This window comes from Anabrus simplex, chromosome 4 (assembly GCF_040414725.1).
Source record: "Anabrus simplex isolate iqAnaSimp1 chromosome 4, ASM4041472v1, whole genome shotgun sequence".
NCBI classification, from domain to species: domain Eukaryota; kingdom Metazoa; phylum Arthropoda; class Insecta; order Orthoptera; family Tettigoniidae; genus Anabrus; species Anabrus simplex.
Window position 1 is genome coordinate 92,812,494 of NC_090268.1, and position 19,065 is coordinate 92,831,558.

The window sequence follows — 19,065 nt, forward strand, 5'->3', positions numbered from 1 at the left end:
GAAAGTTAGAAGATTGAGATTAATATACAGCTATATGAGACTCACCTCTGTGTTCCACATAAATTGTGCATTTGGTATGGACACCAACACCAGGTTGACTTTTTGAGAGGAAGCAGGGGTATAGCTTATGGTGGCACTCAATGCTTTATAAAACTTGTCAACTTCATCCTCATCTGCACCCTCACATGGTGAATACACTGAGACAATTCTCATCCTAATTCCTCCAACTGCCAAATCTACCCACATCATTCACTCATATATGTGCCTAACAGAAACTATCTTGCATGCAATAATATTCCTGATGAACTTCCTTACTTTAAAGTATAGCATTGCATTACCAAACAAATTTAATTTTAATGAACTCTCTTCAGATTTAATATTTAATACAACACCGAGTATGTGTCCCCTCCATATACACTTTATAATCTCCTATCGCTTCCTCGTTATCTCCCCTTACCTGAATATCATTTACTCCTAGCACTTCTAGATGCATCCTCTTTGCTGATTCAGCCAGTTCTACTTTCTTTCTTCCATAATCCCCGTTAATATTGATAACTCCCCATCGAATTCCAATTTGTTTGCCAAGTTGTTTCCAATGAGTACCTTGCCTCTCAAATTGGAGTGGGACTCCGTTACTCCCATAGGTCCGAGGCTTGCTTAAAATGTTCGGAGCTCAGTAAGTTCTGTGAAGCAGGATGCTACCCTACTTACAAATAGTCCAAGTGAGGATCTCTCCTCTGGTGGATTGTAAAGTCCTAGTTGCCTGAGCACAAGGAGGGCCTTGACTCAGAATATGTCCGAGATGCCCACTCCCGTTCTGTAGCAACTAGTATTCCGACTCTCAGGACAACTTACTAGGCCACTCAGCTGTTGCCCATGGTTCACGAAATAGGACGTGACTACAGTAACCCACACCATGAACCATGGTATGAGAATAAACAAAAAAGGAAAATCAGACGATGGCATGTACAAGGGATGATGGCTAAATTGCTAATGTAGTTTTTTTTTTTTTTTTTTGCTTTACGTTGCACCGACACAGATAGGTCTTATGGCGACGATGGGACGGGAAGGGCCTAGGAGTGGGAAGGAAGCAGCCGTGGCCTTAAATAAGTTACAGCCCTAGTATTTGCCTGGTGTGAAAATGGGAAACCACGGAAAACCATTTTCAGGGCTGCCGACAATGGGGTTTGAACCTACTATCTCCTGAATACTGGATACTGGCCGCACTTAAGCGACTGCAGCTATTGAGCTCGGTGCTAATGTGTTGATGGATGGAGAAAAACTAGATCAAGTAAACAAATTCAAATATCTAGGAAGTGTGATCACGTGATCACATCTGACGGAAAATGAACGAAAAATGTAAATGCCCAGATTGCACAGGTGAAGGAAGCTTTCTGAAAAAAAAAAAAAAAAAAAGAAGCATCTGCTAACATCTAAGACCATCAGTATGGAGTATGAAAGCACTTCATGAAAATTTTAGTATGGAAAGTTGTAAGCTATGGATCAGAAACATGGACCCTGCAAAAAGCAGAAGTATTGTAACTCAAGGAATTGGAGATGTGATGCTGGCATCAGTTCCTAAGAATACCTTTGACTGATAGAGCCACAAACAAGAATGTTCTCAAAAGAGTAAATGAGACATGCACCTTGGTTGAAGCTTTAAACAGGAGAAGAATTAGCTTTGTTTGCCTCTTGCTTTGTCATCTGACTGGTGCACCACCCTATTTAAAGGGAAACTAGAACGTAGAAGGAGGAAAGGAAGACCTAGGGTACAATTTATAGACAGCATTAAAGGCAAGCATACCTATTGCCACTTGAAGCTGTTGGCCAAAGAAGAGCTGCTTTGAAGACATGCATGTCACCCACCAACCTTAAGGTTGAGGAAGATGAAGAAGAAGAGGAATATATTTTGCTTTTATGTACCCCCCCCCTTTTTTTTCCCTGATATTTATTAAAGACTAGACCTCTGAGCAGCTGTGAAATTTTCCTATTAAATAAGCAGAAGTAACTAGTCAATAATAATAATAATAATAATAATAATAATAATAATAATAATAATAATAATAATAATAATAATAATAATAACCGGGCGAGTTGGCCGTGCGCGTAGAGGCGCGCGGCTGTGAGCTTGCATCCAGGAGATAGTAGGTTCGAATCCCACTATCGGCAGCCCTGAAAATGGTTTTCCGTGGTTTCCCATTTTCACACCAGGCAAATGCTGGGGCTGTACCTTAATTAAGGCCACGGCCGCTTCCTTCCAACTCCTAGGCCTTTCCTATCCCATCGTCGCCATAAGACCTATCTGTGTCGGTGCGACGTAAAGCCCATAGCAAAAAAAAAAAATTTAATAATAATAATAATAATAATAATAATAATAATAATAAAGAAATTTTGGAAGAATAGGAAGGCAATAGTCATCAAGCCAATGAACAAGTTCTAACACGGTCTATGAATGGGCATAACGAAAAAAATAATAATTAATTATTATTTAATTATTATTTATTTAATAATACTTATTATTTGGATACCGCTTTTTTCCACATCTGTAGGATCACAGGTGCGAACTGTGCTGCACATGTGGATGTGGCCCTGTTTTACGACCGGATGCCCTTCCTGACGCCAAGTCTTTATGGATGGATGTAATCACTATTGCGTGTTTCTGTGGTGGTTGTGTACTGTTGTTTGAATATGAAGAGGGAAGTGTTGGAACAGACACAAACACCCAGTCCCCGAGGCAGAAGAATTAATCAAACTCGATTAAAATCACCGACACGGCCGGGAATCGAACCCGGGACCCTCTGAACCAGAGGCGTCAGCACTGACCATTCAGCCAAGGAGTCGGACAATAACAACATCAATAATAATAATAATAATAATAATAATAATAATCATCATAATAATAATAATGATAATAATAATAAATTGCTAGCGGTACAAACATGTTTTACAGAACTAAGACAGAAGTAAATCATATGTTTATCACATAAGATATGACACATTCACTTACTATAGATGCTGTAATTCTGCTGACCAACAGGGAAGTATCAGAATTACATCTCTACATCTCTAACTCTTTTATTTTCTTCTTTTATGCTCTATTGGTGGCCTTCAACTCAGTCAGTCAGCAGATATCTCAGAAGCACAATAGACTGCTCTGTTTATGGTATCAATGGATGAGGTAAATGGAATAAGATAGCTGTTAATATATTGAGATCCAAATGATTAGTAGTATTGGCTGTGGGCCAAAACCACAAAGTTATCTGTCCTTGTGCAATTTGTGGCATATAACTTGCAAATAAGTAAAGACTGCTGTGCCTTTTGGCATTCAGCCTCTGTGTCCCTTGGAGTAAACTAAGTACCTTGATAGTTTCCTTGTCACAGTTAGCTCTGTGACTTCTGCACCTACTTTCACATCTCTGAAGTAAAATCAAATTAAACCAAAAACCAACCTGGCCTGTCCTGCCAAAATGATTGCTGCCCAACCAGATGGTCTGCAGATACTGAAGTGCCATATGGTGAGGGTGATGACATCCTCAGCCATATTATTTCCCTCTCTTGACCAAGTCCACTGCCTCTCATATCAGACAGTTTATGAGGCTGAGTAGTGACCCATGTTCTAGTCTTTGGTATTCATCATCAGATCATCGCTCAGGCTGACTACATGCAATTATACGCAAACCTCTTCTAGTTTGTTCTGTCCATTCAAAGTTGTTGGTTCATTACATCATGACAATTCACACATCGCTTTTCAATGTCTTTGCAAATTTGTTTCTCTCAAACATCAACTGTAGGTCTTTTGCCTATGACTAGAGGAACCTGTCTTTGCAAACCACGAAATTGCAGGAGTTTTACGAAATTCAACAAATTTGGCTCAAAATGCGAAACTATTTACCTTTAAGATAAACTGCAAAATAATTGACAAAATTATATGGAATCACTCTTTGATGAAAAATGCATTCTGAAAAGTGATTTATAAAATGATGTCTCTCATCTCATAAAGCAAATTACCATCCTATGAGAACTTTCAACATAAAACTATCTTGAACCATACACACTGTTTAGGGATCTAGTTGGCTCATGTAGAACAGATAAAGTTGTGACTGTCATTCTTCTTTTCGTGAAATCAGAATATGAGAATTTTGTGGAAGCTGCAGTGGAAGCTATTGGATCCTAGTCAGTAATGTTGAGAGTGAGAGGTCATTTTCAATGTTATTTTAATATAATGTCAGACAAGAAAACAGTTCTGACTCCCAGTAATATGGGACTCATGGTATCCCTGCCTTTTTCCAACTGAAGTGTAAATTATGCACACAGGCTAGGCCCTGCTTCTTAAAGTATCAGGATAAAATGTTGCCAGATGCCCATGTTTTGAGATAGGCTATGTAATACCATATGTGCAGTAAAATCTCGTACAATATTTTATTTTTAAATGTGTACAAAAAATATGAGAGTATCAACTACTATTTTGTTTAGCTTTTAATGTTGAAAAGTGGGGAAAAAATCAAAATTATTGATAAAATAAATATAGTGAAAAAATGCCAAAATAACTTTTTAAAGTTGACAAAATTAGGCCAAAATTTTCACCACATAAAGGTGCCTCTATGTGACGGTCATGGGGTCTTCCTTGCAGCTCTTTTCTTCACATGACCAAAATACTGCATCTATTGGTATCAGGAATATGTACAATGATATTTCACTGCTGCAGATGTCTAGAATTTCATATCCTTTCATTATTTTCACAACAACTCATAATGTCATGTTCTCCGTATGTATTTACAAAATGGCTGCAAGACTAAATGGATATATGAACATTAGTACAATTTACAGTTGTGAGAAGAAAACAATAATACAGGTGGTGAAAGTGACAATTTTTTGTCTGAATTTGATGGATGGCATATGTTCTGTATATGAATATTAATTCGCAGGCGTGCTTTTAAGTATTCTTTAAAAATTGTTTTGACTTTAGTAACTTATTCTTATGTATTTTTCATTACTTGTATACTGGATCCTTCTTCAGTTATTGTGGATGATATTTGAGATGATCTATTCTGGATGATATTTTAGATGACCCCAACCCAATTCCTCAACCATGTGGTAGTGATGAAGATGGTGATAGTTATGATCCTAGCACAAGTGAACCTGCCCTTTTCACTCAATCTGAATTTAATGATTTACGAAGAGACTTGGGAATTTCAAAGGATTCATCAGAGGTTTTAGGATCTAGATTATAGGAAAAACATTTGTTGACTTCTGGTGCATCATTTTCTTGTTCTTGGAGTAGAGAAAATGTGTTTGCATAATATTTTACTCAACAAGATGACCTTTGTTTTTGCATCAATGTCCCTGGAACAGGTTTCAGCCACAGTCCTTTCATCACCGTCGATGAAATACTTCGCAATTTTAGAGGACTTTGGTAGTGTTGGTAGTTTTAAGGTATTTATGCCTAGCAAACTGGGAAAATACAGCTTAAAAATTTGGGATTGTACTAATGCTTGAACTTTCTGCACATCTAACATGAAAGTGCCCACCAGAAAACAACCAAGAGGAACATTTCATGTTCATAATTCAGCAAGAGCCTTAGTGTACTGGCTGGTGATAATTTTTTCACACCAATTCTTCTTGCAGAAAGTCTATTGCAGAGAAATCTTACTCTCTTTAGAACAATTCAAAAAAGATAAGAAAGAGCTCCCTGCTATTTTCAGTAAGCATAGCAAAGAAAGGAAATATCCTAGTTCCATTTTTGAATTTTCCCCCACTATGTCTATAATTGTTATAAGCCAAAAGCTGATAGAGTTATGATGTTGCTGTCTACTATGCATGACACTGACAAGTTGATAAACCAAGTGGCTATGCAGATAAACTCAAGAAAGTTACTTCCTACAACCACACAGAAATTGGATATAGTTGATGCCCTACAGAAGAAATACATTGTATCCAATACTATTTTATAGTCTGTCTGTTAGGTCATCAGCCCAGAGGCTGGTTGGATCCTCAAATAGCACCACCAAAGGCTATGCAGTAATAAGGAAACCGCAAAAACCAATGGCAGAGCCTAAATGAGGCGTGCTAGGCAAGATGAGGAGTGAGGTAGTTTGCCATTGCTTTCCTCACTGGACCAGAAGGTGCCATTGCAGCACGACCAATCCTATGAGCAACACCTTTCATAACACTCAGACACTAGCTGTGCTCCGAATGTCATTACTCAGCACCACCCATACCCCAGCAGCTTCCGTATTGTCACAGCCATGGATGAGACTGGGACTTCAGTGGAAGCTACACTTTGCTCTGGCCTGTGCCATTATAAAGTATAAATTCATTCCTCATTTTCAGACATTATACTCAAAGAGCAGTCACCAGGAAATACTTTTTGTGCACATTGGAAAAGTCACTAGTTGCTGATCACTGCAAGCACCGGCTATATCAATCCAATATTCCAAATACAGTTGAACTTTATTATAACAACATTGGTTTCATCGACAACTTGTCTATAATGCTATGATTTCTTTGGTATGGACATATTCCTCATAAGAAATGTGTTTTTCAGCCTTGCTTAATACGACGAATGTATATGCGTCTACCTCCCATATAACATCATGTTCAACGTCAGTTTGGAATAAGATTATCTAAGAACCTAAGTATTTTGAGAAATATTGTTGAAATCTGGCAAGTTCTTTCCTATTTTCTTTTGTTATAGACCTCAGGAATGCAGGCAGATTCCCCACCCCATTGTAACCTGCCTGAATTCTTGCGGTATTAATAATACCTGCGTGCGGTCAGTTTCGACTGGAAGTTTACTCTAAGTGGATGCATTTTAACACAGTATGACTACTAAAAGAAAAACTTTGATGCTGGAAGAAAAAGTTAAAGTGATTCACCAAATTGAGAATGGAAGTTAAAAAGCCAACATGTGTCGTGAGTTTGACCTCATTAATTCCACAGTCCAAATGATTTGGAAGGGCATGGATAAAATTGTTGTTGCATTTGAACAGAATGGTTTGAAAATTAAGCAGCTACAGAAACCTGAATGGAGCGACGTGGATGAAGCACTGCTTAAGTGTTTTAGCAACAGAGAAGCTACTATGTACCAATTGGTAGACCTCTTCTTACGGTCAGAGCAGAAGAACTTGCCAAAAAATTAAAAGATGAAGAATTTGTGTGCAGTAGTGGCTGGATTGACATATTCAAGCAGTGTCACAAAATTAGTTTCGGCAAAGTAAGTGGCGAAGCGTATAGTGCGAATGACGAAACAACCCAAGAGTGGCTTACTACCATGTGGCCTAATGTACATGAAGTATATGCCGATTGTGACATCTTTAGATTGACACCGGACAAAACTCTGTAATTCAAACATGAAAAAGTATTGATGGCAAGTGGGAGACAACAGAGAAAAATGACTGATCACTTCACTCCTAAGTAAAGAAGTTTCGTGAGTACATGACAAACTGTTTTAATACAGAACACCGTATTTATAATTGTATGTGTATTTTATTATGCTCATGGTATGCTTAAAAGTGAATACATAAATCTAAAATGAGCCTAATTAAGTTTATGTTACTCTATTTTTCATTTTACACCTCGCTAGACTGATAATACAAAACTCGATTACTATGACCCTCATTTATAACAACACGATTTTTAGGTCCCTTGGATGTCATTATATCAGATTACTGCTCTACAATGAAGGCACAATTATGGGAAATATTCTTTCCCAAGAAAGAGGCGACTGGATGAGGGTGAGATAGATCAACCAAAATAGAATTAGAAAACCAAAACCAGATGCCAGACTTTGACCATCCTATCTGCAGGGAGTAAACAACAACAACAACAACAACAACAACAACAGCAACAACCACCTGCAATCACTGTTCCACAGATGAAATTATTATTATTATTATTATTATTATTATTATTATTATTGTACCGGGCGGTACACCTCTACACCGTTTATTTAAAAGTTGCGCCAGTTGAAACTCCTCTTCTGGAGGAAGGTTGAACTTTATCTATTCTATTAATTCTCTACTTTCTCAGAAGATGTCACCACGTGGAAAATTTTGAGTTTTTGAACTGTGTCACTTTTGATGTGTTTTTGTTTAGCTTGAAGTAAGAAGTGTGAACTTTCTCTTCTAGAGGACACTACTGAAGATCAACAATAGTGCAACCTAGTGCGGAGTCAAAGAACTATTTTGTTGAAGAAATTTTTATTTCAAATGTTTGTTCTTTGCTAAATTTCTTTCTGTTATTGTTTAAGTTGGCTGTATACCCCTCTCTTTCCCCTTGTTTTGCATGTAGCCAATCCCGAATTTCTTAAATTAATTTCTATCCAATCAGATGTATCTTCCCCCAACTTGAATCGATTGCGGGGTCCTATCCAATAAAAACATTGTGGGCGGGTGTTTTCATTCCCCTAACGCCTAGAAACTTCCGCGAGAGTATATAAACTGCTGATTTTAGGGTCTCCGGGCCACTTCTGTTCCATCTTTCAGTGTATTAAGTACATAGCAGGAGGCGGGAAGCGCCTCTTTCTTCTTCAGCCGTTCAACACCAGGTAATGGCCTATTAATAACTTCTTTTCTTGCTAGGTAGGCAGTTTAACACTCGCGGCGGGTTCGAAGCATTTCCATCATGTAACCTTTTCCTAAAATGTAATTACTCTTTTCATCTTTTTCTTGTAAAGCTACATATTGGGATAGAGAGTGCTACCCTCTCGAGCTCCCACTCACATTTGTTTTGAGGTGAACTTATTTTCTCAAACTATTCTTCGTTTATGTAATGTAAAGTGTTCTTCTCTAAGTCACCTCTGTAGTATGGGATTAGCCCTTGCGTTAGTGGCCCAGAGCCAGATTAGGTTTTAAAAACAAAGTGTATTAGGAGTGCAAGTTCGCCTCCTCTCAAATTGTTATTTTAGAGGTCATGTAATCAACCTTCTTTTCATGTAATAGACCTCAGTTGGTTGGGTATTTTACCCCTGTGAATACGTCCTTAGAGGACAGCTTGAAGGTAGAGTTTGGTGTGGCCTTGTGATAGGCTTACAATTTTGAGAGCGGATCGCTCTTTGAAATTTGTTTCTGTATGCCTCGTGCAGGCTTTATGTGTAATGTTTGGAGCCAGTGCTCCTGGGCATGAATGGGGCTTTCTGCCCCTTGGCTAAAATTTTTTTGGAGTAAGGCGGGGCTGATGGCCCAAGAGTTATGAAGTAAGGGCACTGAGCCCGAATCCAGTAATATTGTACCTACATTTTTGCTACTCTGTACCTGTTATGATTGTTATCTCTTGTTTTTGAAAAGAAAATATAACCTAGTTAAATTTTAAATTAATTTTACATTGCACGTTAAATTCGTAGCTTGAAACCCATTCACACCCGCACCTTCTTTCACCTCTACCTACCACGGATATCTCCGTAACAAGTGGTAGCAGAGCGTGGTTGAATGGGTCTCAATTTAGCCCCTTTTGACGGCTAAACATTGCTTTAATTCGAACTCTAACAATTTTCTCAGTTGCTGGAATTTTTTGAGTTTTTTTTAAAATTGTTCTGTCATCATGTCCGGCCCTCGCGATGTTCTCCTCCTTAACTATTTGCGCAAAGAGGAGTTGATATACGAGTTAACTATCAGAAACGTTCAATCTGGAGGCACGGTTGCAATAGACACTAACAAGCTTAGAGAGTCCCTTGATTTGCCCATTTCCATCCCCAATTTGGGAGAGAAAGAAATTGACGACTCTCTTTCCACGATCACGGAGAATATTACTGGGCTAGCTTCCGTAGTTAGTTTTTTTGATGAAAATGATCCGTCTCCTAACCAAATTAAGCGTGTGCAAGGCAGATTATATCACTTTTCAAATAGAGTTAATGATCTGTTGTCTCTGAAGGTGAATGACGTTCAGAGGAAGCAAGCTAATACGCTCCTTGAAACTATCTCTGAATTGTCTAGTAAAGTCACTCAATTGTTAACTGGGGAAGTTCCTCCCAAATCTGATCAGCCCACCATAGTGAATGTAAGTAGTGAGGCAGAACCTGCTAAGGGAGAAGGCAATAGGATAACCGTTGCTGCTCAAACTATCTCTGCCCCATTGGACAACGAGTCTGAACGCCGCACATCGTTGAACAATGTACGTGCTGAATTAACTTCCTTGCCATTGAAACCTTTACCTACTATGTCGCCCGGGTTTAGCAGCTTGCCTCATCCATTGGCAATGTTGCTCAGAGGTATATCCAAGTTTTCCGTTAATACCACCAGTGACGTAATTTCATTTTTAAGATTTCTAGTGGAATTTCAGGATCATGCCCTTGTGTTTTCTCTTTCCCCATGTCAAATTTTGCAAATTATCTATCCTTATGCTATTGGGGTTCTCTCAGATAAAATAGTAAGAGCCATAGCTGAACAGTCATCTATCGAAGATTTCCATGCACATCTGCTTGCAAATTTTATTCCTGCCCGCGCGAGGTCATCTCTTATTCAGAAATACTATTATCGGGTACAGCGCTTGGATGAAAACCTGGCAGACTTCATCCAAGATATTAAGTTTTATACTAGGGTGTTTGCTCTCCACTTCCCTGAGGATCAGATCGTGCAAGCTATTATCGAAGGGATTTCACCACCCTACAGGTCATATTTGTGTTTCGCGGCGTGCCCGCAAACCTTCTCTGAACTGGAAGCATTAGCCGTCTCTGCGGAAGGAGTTAGGTATGCCGATTCCTTGCGTGTGGCAAAAGAACCCCCGCCTTCTTTTAGTAATACTCGGCTTCCACCTCGCCGATCAGTCACCCCTCGTAAATGTTATGCTTGCGGGTCGCCTGACCATCTGCGCAATAAGTGTCCTCTGATCAAGTCTAGTAGGGCAAATAATGGAGCTGGTTCATCACAAGGCTGTTTTAAGTGTGGGGCCTTCTCACATATCGCCAAAAATTGCCCAAACTCAAATAGCACCCCCTCCTGCTCAACTTCTGGTGCCAATTCCACCTATGCCAATAATAAAAAGTGACTAGTGGCATCGGTTGAGTCGACTAATCCATCTTCCCGAGACTCAGCCCCTAGTAAACAGGTTGTAAATGCAGAGAACAATCAGCCTTCAAATTCATCTTTTGAATGCCCTAAAGAATGTCTTAGGATTGCGGCGGATACCCCCGCACCTGTTCCTTTTCTTAAGATTGAGTTAAATAACGAGCCTATAACAGCTCTTTTAGATTCAGGCAGTGTTTGTTCGATTATTTCGGCTGAATGGTATTCTAAATTGAAATCTGTTTGTAAACTACCTGACCATGTCTCAGCTCTTATTCAATATGTTTCGGCTAATTCATCGCCATTAGAAATTCTAGGTTCCGTACTGGTCAAAATTCGTATTTTTAAATTTACATGGAAAATCAAACTGTTTGTGGCTAAGCACTTGTCTTGCCCCATCATATTGGGAGCGGACTTCATTTCTCACACTGGTCTGGTGCTCGATCTCCAGAGTAGGTCGTGCACATTCAAATTTGCGTCCAATTGTAGAATTCCCTTGTTAAAGTGTAATTCTGTATCATGTTCATCTATTTCGCCTACCCAGGATGAGATGTTGTTAGACCTTAGACATCTACCTGAGGAGCAGGCTGATAGTATTCGGAAACTGTGTCAGTCGTTTCCCGAGGTGTTCTCTGATACTCTTGGTGTTACTGACCTTATTGAATACAAAATTGAGGTCACGGATTCGATTCCTGTCCGTTTTCCACCGTATAGGCTATCTCCACCTAAAATGAAGGCTCTGAAAGAAATCATCGATCAGATGTTGAAGGATGGTATTATTAGGCCCTCTAAGTCAGCGTATTCTTCGCCTATTTTTCTAGTCCCGAAACCCCAAGGAGGCTTCAGGCCTGTCATTGATTACAGGGCTCTCAATCGGAAGGTGGTGTTGCAATCTGTGCCCCTTCCCGACCTTCATTCTTGCTTTTCATGGTTTCGTAAGGCCAAGTTCTTCACCATCTTGGACTTGAATCAGGCCTATAATCAAATTCCCCTTGCCGAAGAGTCTAAACATCTTACAGCGTTTGCCACGGACTGGAACTTATACGAATACAACCGCGTGCCTTTCGGGCTCCCCACGGGGGCAGCTGTGCTCACTAGGCTACTAGATAGGGTCTTTTCCGACATCAAATTTGAGTACTTATATCACTACTTGGATGATGTCGTCGTATTTTCCGAGACTTTTGAAAAACATCTAGATCATCTGCGAGAAGTTCTGAATCGCCTTCGTAAGGCTGGGTTAACTGTCAAGTTGTCCAAGGTTGCCTTTGCTAAGCCCTCTATGTCATTCCTAGGGCATATTGTGTCACCCGATGGGGTAGCTGTCGATCATTCTAGAACACAGGCCATCCGTGATTTTAAACCTCCTAAGGACATCAAAGGTATCGCTAGATTCATTGGTATGGTGAATTTCTTCAGGAAGTTTATTCCTAACTTCGCTAATAGAGCGGCGCCCTTAAACCTTCTTCGTAGGAAAGGCATCAAATTCGAGTGGGGACCTTCTCAACAAGCCGCTTTCGAAGATCTTAAATTAGCTCTCTGTAATGCCCCTGTACTTGCTATGCCTGATTTCTCGAAGAAATTCATCGTCCAAACGGATGCGTCGTCGTCAGCTGTAGCTGCAGTCCTTCTTCAAGAGACTGAACTAGGGAGGCGACCCATCGCCTATGCGTCTAGGACATTGTCGGCTCAAGAAGCCAAGTATTCCATCTATGAGCTCGAAGGTTTGGCAGTCTTATTTGCCTTAGAAAAGTTCCGTCTCTATCTGGAACACGTTAAATTCGACCTGGAGACAGATAATCAAGCCTTAAGCTGGGTCTTAGGTAGGCCGCGTCGTACTGGTCGTATAGCCCGCTGGGCTATTCGTATTTCCGCCTTCCAGTTTGATGTTAGACATATCAGAGGTACCGAAAAGGTTGTTGCTGATGGACTCAGCCGTATGTTTCATAACGACGTAGAGACCCACGAACCGGTCGACAGTTCATCACCTTCTGAGTCCATACTATCTGGTGTTAATGCCATCTTAACAGATGCTCCCATGCTTTTTAGGGATATTGAGAAATACCAACGTGAAGATCCTACGCTGGCTCCGATAATGGAAACCCTTTCTTCTGGGGAACATGTCGTCCCTTATGTTCTGAGGAATGGTGTTTTATGTTGCCCTTCGAGGCATGATAAGTTGATGAAAGTTGTTGTTCCAGCGGTTCTTGTACCTATGATCTTCAAATACTATCATGAGACCCCATTGGGGGGGCATCTTGGAATCTTTAAAACTCGTGAAAAGATTCGTGAAATGTTCATATGGAAAGGTATGGACGGTGAAATTCGGGAACTTGTAAAAGCTTGTAAATCTTGTTTGATCAGTAAACCCACCATGTCCACTAAAGTAGGCCTTTTGTCTTCTCATCAAGCGTCGCGCCCCATGGAACGCCTGTATATTGATTATGTGGGACCCTTCCCCCAGTCAAAGGGTAATGCCAACAAGTTCATCTTTGTGTGTGTAGATGGTTTTACAAGATTTTCCTGGTTATTTCCGACTAAGCTGGCTACCGCTCAGTCAACCATTACTTGCTTAAATTCTATTTTCGCTTCTTTTGGTCTGTGCCAATACATTGTATCTGATAATGCTAAGGCTTTTACATCTAATTTATTTCGTAAATTCTGTTTTGACTTGTCCATCTCTCATGTAACTACTTCCGCTTATTACCCTCAACCATCTCTGGCTGAACGGGTTAACCGTAATCTCAGGTCCGCACTTATTGCCTATCATCATGAGGATCATTCTAGGTGGGACACGTCCCTGCATTGGTTAGCTTTTGCTTTGAATTCGGCGGTCCATGAATCACACAAATTTACTCCAGCTTCTTTGATGTTCAAGTTTGTTCCCAACTCGCCGCTCTCTAACCTCTGGTCTTTGAATGACATTCTACCCGAGACAATAGATCCGGATAACATTAAAGATCTTTGGAAGAAGGCTAAAGCCAATCTTAAAGTGTCTCATGAAAAGGTTAGGGAAAGGTATGATCGTGGACGGAGACCCACCACTTTGAAGGTAGGTGACCAGGTTATGGTCAAAAATTTTGTTCCCGCGGGCAAGCTTGCCCCCAGATTTCATGGGCCTTGTATCATTCTCGATTTTCTTACGCCGGTTACCTTATTGCTAAGTAATCCAGCCACCGAGAGGATATTTAGAGTTCACCTGTCCCAGGTGAAACCGGTGTAATTTCTGTGTTAACTTGCTTCATATTATTTTGAAAGGATATGAAGGTTATATTTTTTTGAGTTTCACTTTTAAGGCATTCTGCCCCTTCTGTAATATTTTGGTTTTAGATGTAAGCCTTGTGTAAAACCTGCCCCGACCCGTTAAACTGCCATCCTGTTCTTGCCACGGCCATTACCACGCTCCCGTCTCCTGCTCCACCTTACACTGTGGCTTCATTATAGTAAATGCCATGGATATCTACACGCCGCTGGCCCCTCAACCTCTCCACAAGCCTGTACCCTCAAAGAAGATGATAGTCCAACACAATTCTGCCGCCTAGCTTTAATGTTTCAGCGCCCCCGCAGCCGCGCAGCGCCGTGCAGCGACTGGGGAGGGGGATGGGCCCCCTCCTCTCCAGCGAGGACGACATGTGAACGGCGAGCCGGAGCTCTCCTCCCGGCCAAGGCTGATGTGCGGCGCACGACCTGCTACATGCCCGCAGCCTGTATCTGTTCACCGCGGGCGCGGCGTACTTCAACACCTCTGCTCCCCTCATAGTGCGGGCGAGCGGTATCTCAGGGTACTTGAGGGGTCCGAGCGGCCTCCGTTGGCCGCAAGCTGCAACGGCCGGTCTGGCCATCCGACTCAATCTACATCAACTACATGGACAGTCACCATAAGCAATAACTACACTTGGGAATTCAACAACAATATTTGGTGGACATTGCAAAATTTTTCTTCACCTTTAAGTATTAAAAGTTTATCTTCAGTAATTCAAATTCTACAAACATAAAGACTTTCATTCACCTGCAACAACAACATTTTGAAACTGAATTAAGAAATCTTGTAAATGCTTCTGCTATCTATCTTCGTATCAACATCATTACTTGGACTTTGTTTCAAACTGATTTCATGTGTCACCCCTGGAGGAACTTTTGGGGGGGGAGGTCTGTACCGGGCGGTACACCTCTACACCGTTTATTTAAAAGTTGCGCCAGTTGAAACTCCTCTTCTGGAGGAAGGTTGAACTTTATCTATTCTATTAATTCTCTACTTTCTCAGAAGATGTCACCACGTGGAAAATTTTGAGTTTTTGAACTGTGTCACTTTTGATGTGTTTTTGTTTAGCTTGAAGTAAGAAGTGTGAACTTTCTCTTCTAGAGGACACTACTGAAGATCAACAATAGTGCAACCTAGTGCGGAGTCAAAGAACTATTTTGTTGAAGAAATTTTTATTTCAAATGTTTGTTCTTTGCTAAATTTCTTTCTGTTATTGTTTAAGTTGGCTGTATACCCCTCTCTTTCCCCTTGTTTTGCATGTAGCCAATCCCGAATTTCTTAAATTAATTTCTATCCAATCAGATGTATCTTCCCCCAACTTGAATCGATTGCGGGGTCCTATCCAATAAAAACATTGTGGGCGGGTGTTTTCATTCCCCTAACGCCTAGAAACTTCCGCGAGAGTATATAAACTGCTGATTTTAGGGTCTCCGGGCCACTTCTGTTCCATCTTTCAGTGTATTAAGTACATAGCAGGAGGCGGGAAGCGCCTCTTTCTTCTTCAGCCGTTCAACACCAGGTAATGGCCTATTAATAACTTCTTTTCTTGCTAGGTAGGCAGTTTAACACTCGCGGCGGGTTCGAAGCATTTCCATCATGTAACCTTTTCCTAAAATGTAATTACTCTTTTCATCTTTTTCTTGTAAAGCTACATATTGGGATAGAGAGTGCTACCCTCTCGAGCTCCCACTCACATTTGTTTTGAGGTGAACTTATTTTCTCAAACTATTCTTCGTTTATGTAATGTAAAGTGTTCTTCTCTAAGTCACCTCTGTAGTATGGGATTAGCCCTTGCGTTAGTGGCCCAGAGCCAGATTAGGTTTTAAAAACAAAGTGTATTAGGAGTGCAAGTTCGCCTCCTCTCAAATTGTTATTTTAGAGGTCATGTAATCAACCTTCTTTTCATGTAATAGACCTCAGTTGGTTGGGTATTTTACCCCTGTGAATACGTCCTTAGAGGACAGCTTGAAGGTAGAGTTTGGTGTGGCCTTGTGATAGGCTTACAATTTTGAGAGCGGATCGCTCTTTGAAATTTGTTTCTGTATGCCTCGTGCAGGCTTTATGTGTAATGTTTGGAGCCAGTGCTCCTGGGCATGAATGGGGCTTTCTGCCCCTTGGCTAAAATTTTTTTGGAGTAAGGCGGGGCTGATGGCCCAAGAGTTATGAAGTAAGGGCACTGAGCCCGAATCCAGTAATATTGTACCTACATTTTTGCTACTCTGTACCTGTTATGATTGTTATCTCTTGTTTTTGAAAAGAAAATATAACCTAGTTAAATTTTAAATTAATTTTACATTGCACGTTAAATTCGTAGCTTGAAACCCATTCACACCCGCACCTTCTTTCACCTCTACCTACCACGGATATCTCCGTAACAATTATTATTAATTGTTTAATTAATTTAATAATATTAATTATTAATCATTTGATTACAGTACATATGTTTTCGTTATAGACTGTTGTGTCTTTCAGCATTCTATCTGCAAGCCTCTGTGGATTTACAAAGTGCCTTAACAATCATCTATTTATAACAAGCTTTGTGGCTTCATTTAGTTCTATACCTTTCTTTCAATCATTAGAAACTGAGTATACTTTTACAGTTTTCGGAGACACCGAGGTGCCAGAATTTTTCCCGCAGGCGTTCGTTTACGTGCCAGTAAATCTACTGACACGAGACTGACATATTTGAGCACCTTCAAATACCACCAGACTAAACCAGGATCGAACCTGCCAAGTTGGGGTCAGAAGGCCAGTGGCTCAACTGTCTGAGCCACTCAGCCTGGCAGCCCTCCATGACTAATTTAATTTTTCTCCTAGGTAACCCGTCCTCCTTCATTTGCCTCACATCACCCCACCACCAAAGCCAATTTATGCGTACCACTTCATCCATCGAGTTAATTCTTAACTTAGCTTCTATTTCCTCATTCTGAGTACCCTTCTGCCATTGTTCCTAATTGTTTCTACCAGCGATCATTATCTCTACTTTCATATTTGCTACTTCTACTTATGAATGTGATATCCTGAGTCCACCCATCTTTCACTCCCATACAGCAAATTTGGTCTGTAAACAGACTGTGAGCTCACTGTGTTAGCTTTGCTGCACTTTGATTCAATCCCACTTACTAAACTAACATCCTAGGAGAATAAAAACCAAACCAAACCCCACAGCACTTAATGCCCTTGAAAGAGCCTTGGACTGCCCAGCAACCGCTGCTCAGCCCAAAAGCCTGCAGATTACGAGGGGCCATGTGGTCAGCACAATGCATCCTCTCGGTCATTAATCTGCGCTTTCGAGACCGGGGCCGCCATCTCACTGTCAGATACTGTAGCTCCTCAATTCTTATCATGTAGGCTGAGTGGACCTTGAACCAGCCCTCAGGTCAAGAGAAAAATCCCTGACCTGGCCGGGAATCGAACTTGGGGCCTCCAGGCGAGAGGCAGGCACGCTACTCCTACACCATAGGGCCGGCATCCTGAGAGAATACACATCTTAAATACTTAAAATGATCTACGTTTTGTATTCCCAACTTGACATTCAATTCTCTTAGGTAACCGAGCGAGTTGGCCTTGGCTTTGCAATTAGGGGCGCAGCTGTGAGCTTGCATTCGGGAGACGGTGGGTTTGAACTCCAATGTTGGCATCCCTGAAGATACTTTTCTGTGGTTTCCCATTTTCACACCAGGCAAATACTGGGGCTGTACCTTAATTAAGGCCATGGCCGTTTCCTTCCCACTCCTAGCCCTTTTCTACTTCACTGTCGCCATAAAACCTATCTGTGTTGATGTGACTTAAAGCCAATTGTAAATAAATAAATGAATGAATGGATGAATGAATGAATGAATTAATGAATGAATAAATAAATAAATAAATAAATAAATAAATAAATAAATAAATAAATAAATAAATAAATAAATAAATAATCTCTTAGGTTTCTTCCTGACATCACTTTAGTCTTGGAAATACTAATTTTCATATACTACTACTACTACTACTACTACTACTACTACTACTACTACTACTACTACTACTACTACTACTACTACTACTACTACTACTACTACTACTACTACTACTACTACTACTACTACTACTACTACTACTACTACTACTACTACTACTACTACTACTACTACTACTACTACTACTACTACTACTACTACTACTACTACTACTACTACTACTACTACTACTACTACTACTACTACTACTACTACTACTACTACTACTACTACTACTACTACTACTACTACTACTACTACTACTACTACTACTACTACTACTACTACTACTACTACTACTACTACTACTACTACTACTACTACTACTACTACTACTACTACTACTACTACTACTACTACTACTACTACTACTACTACTACTACTACTACTACTACTACTACTACTACTACTACTACTACTACTACTACTACTACTACTACTACTACTACTACTACTACTACTACTACTACTACTACTACTACTACTACTACTACTACTACTACTACTACTACTACTACTACTACTACTACTACTACTACTACTACTACTACTACTACTACTACTACTACTACTACTAAAGGTTATCATACAATTAACAATAATATTAATTACAGTTAGGAGTGAAGAAGCCTACTTACAATAAAATTCACTGTGACATGTAAAGACATGGCATTGTAGATGGGAGTCCACCAGCAAAAGATCAAATGATAATATTTATATATTTTCTCTATTATACTGTAATTCATTCAGAAAATAGAGTTGGACCAATTTAAAACAATAACATTTGAACTCTTATCTAGGGGAGATATG

General features: G+C 40.2%; 1 protein-coding gene across 3 annotated transcripts in view; it reads right to left on the minus strand.

Annotated features, from left to right (window-relative positions):
• Positions 1–19,065, minus strand: part of LOC136872181 (UDP-glycosyltransferase UGT5) — a 108,183-nt gene that overhangs the window by 88,046 nt on the left and 1,072 nt on the right. The window contains exon 1 of one of the 3 annotated variants that reach the window (XM_068227463.1): positions 3,008–3,137. The exons of 1 other annotated variant lie outside the window; for it this stretch is intronic. The gene's annotated coding sequence lies outside the window, so the exon portion shown is untranslated. Of the gene's footprint in view, positions 1–2,939; positions 2,962–3,007; positions 3,138–19,065 lie in introns of those variants that run through there. One more of the 3 variants, XM_068227464.1, reaches the window with a different exon arrangement.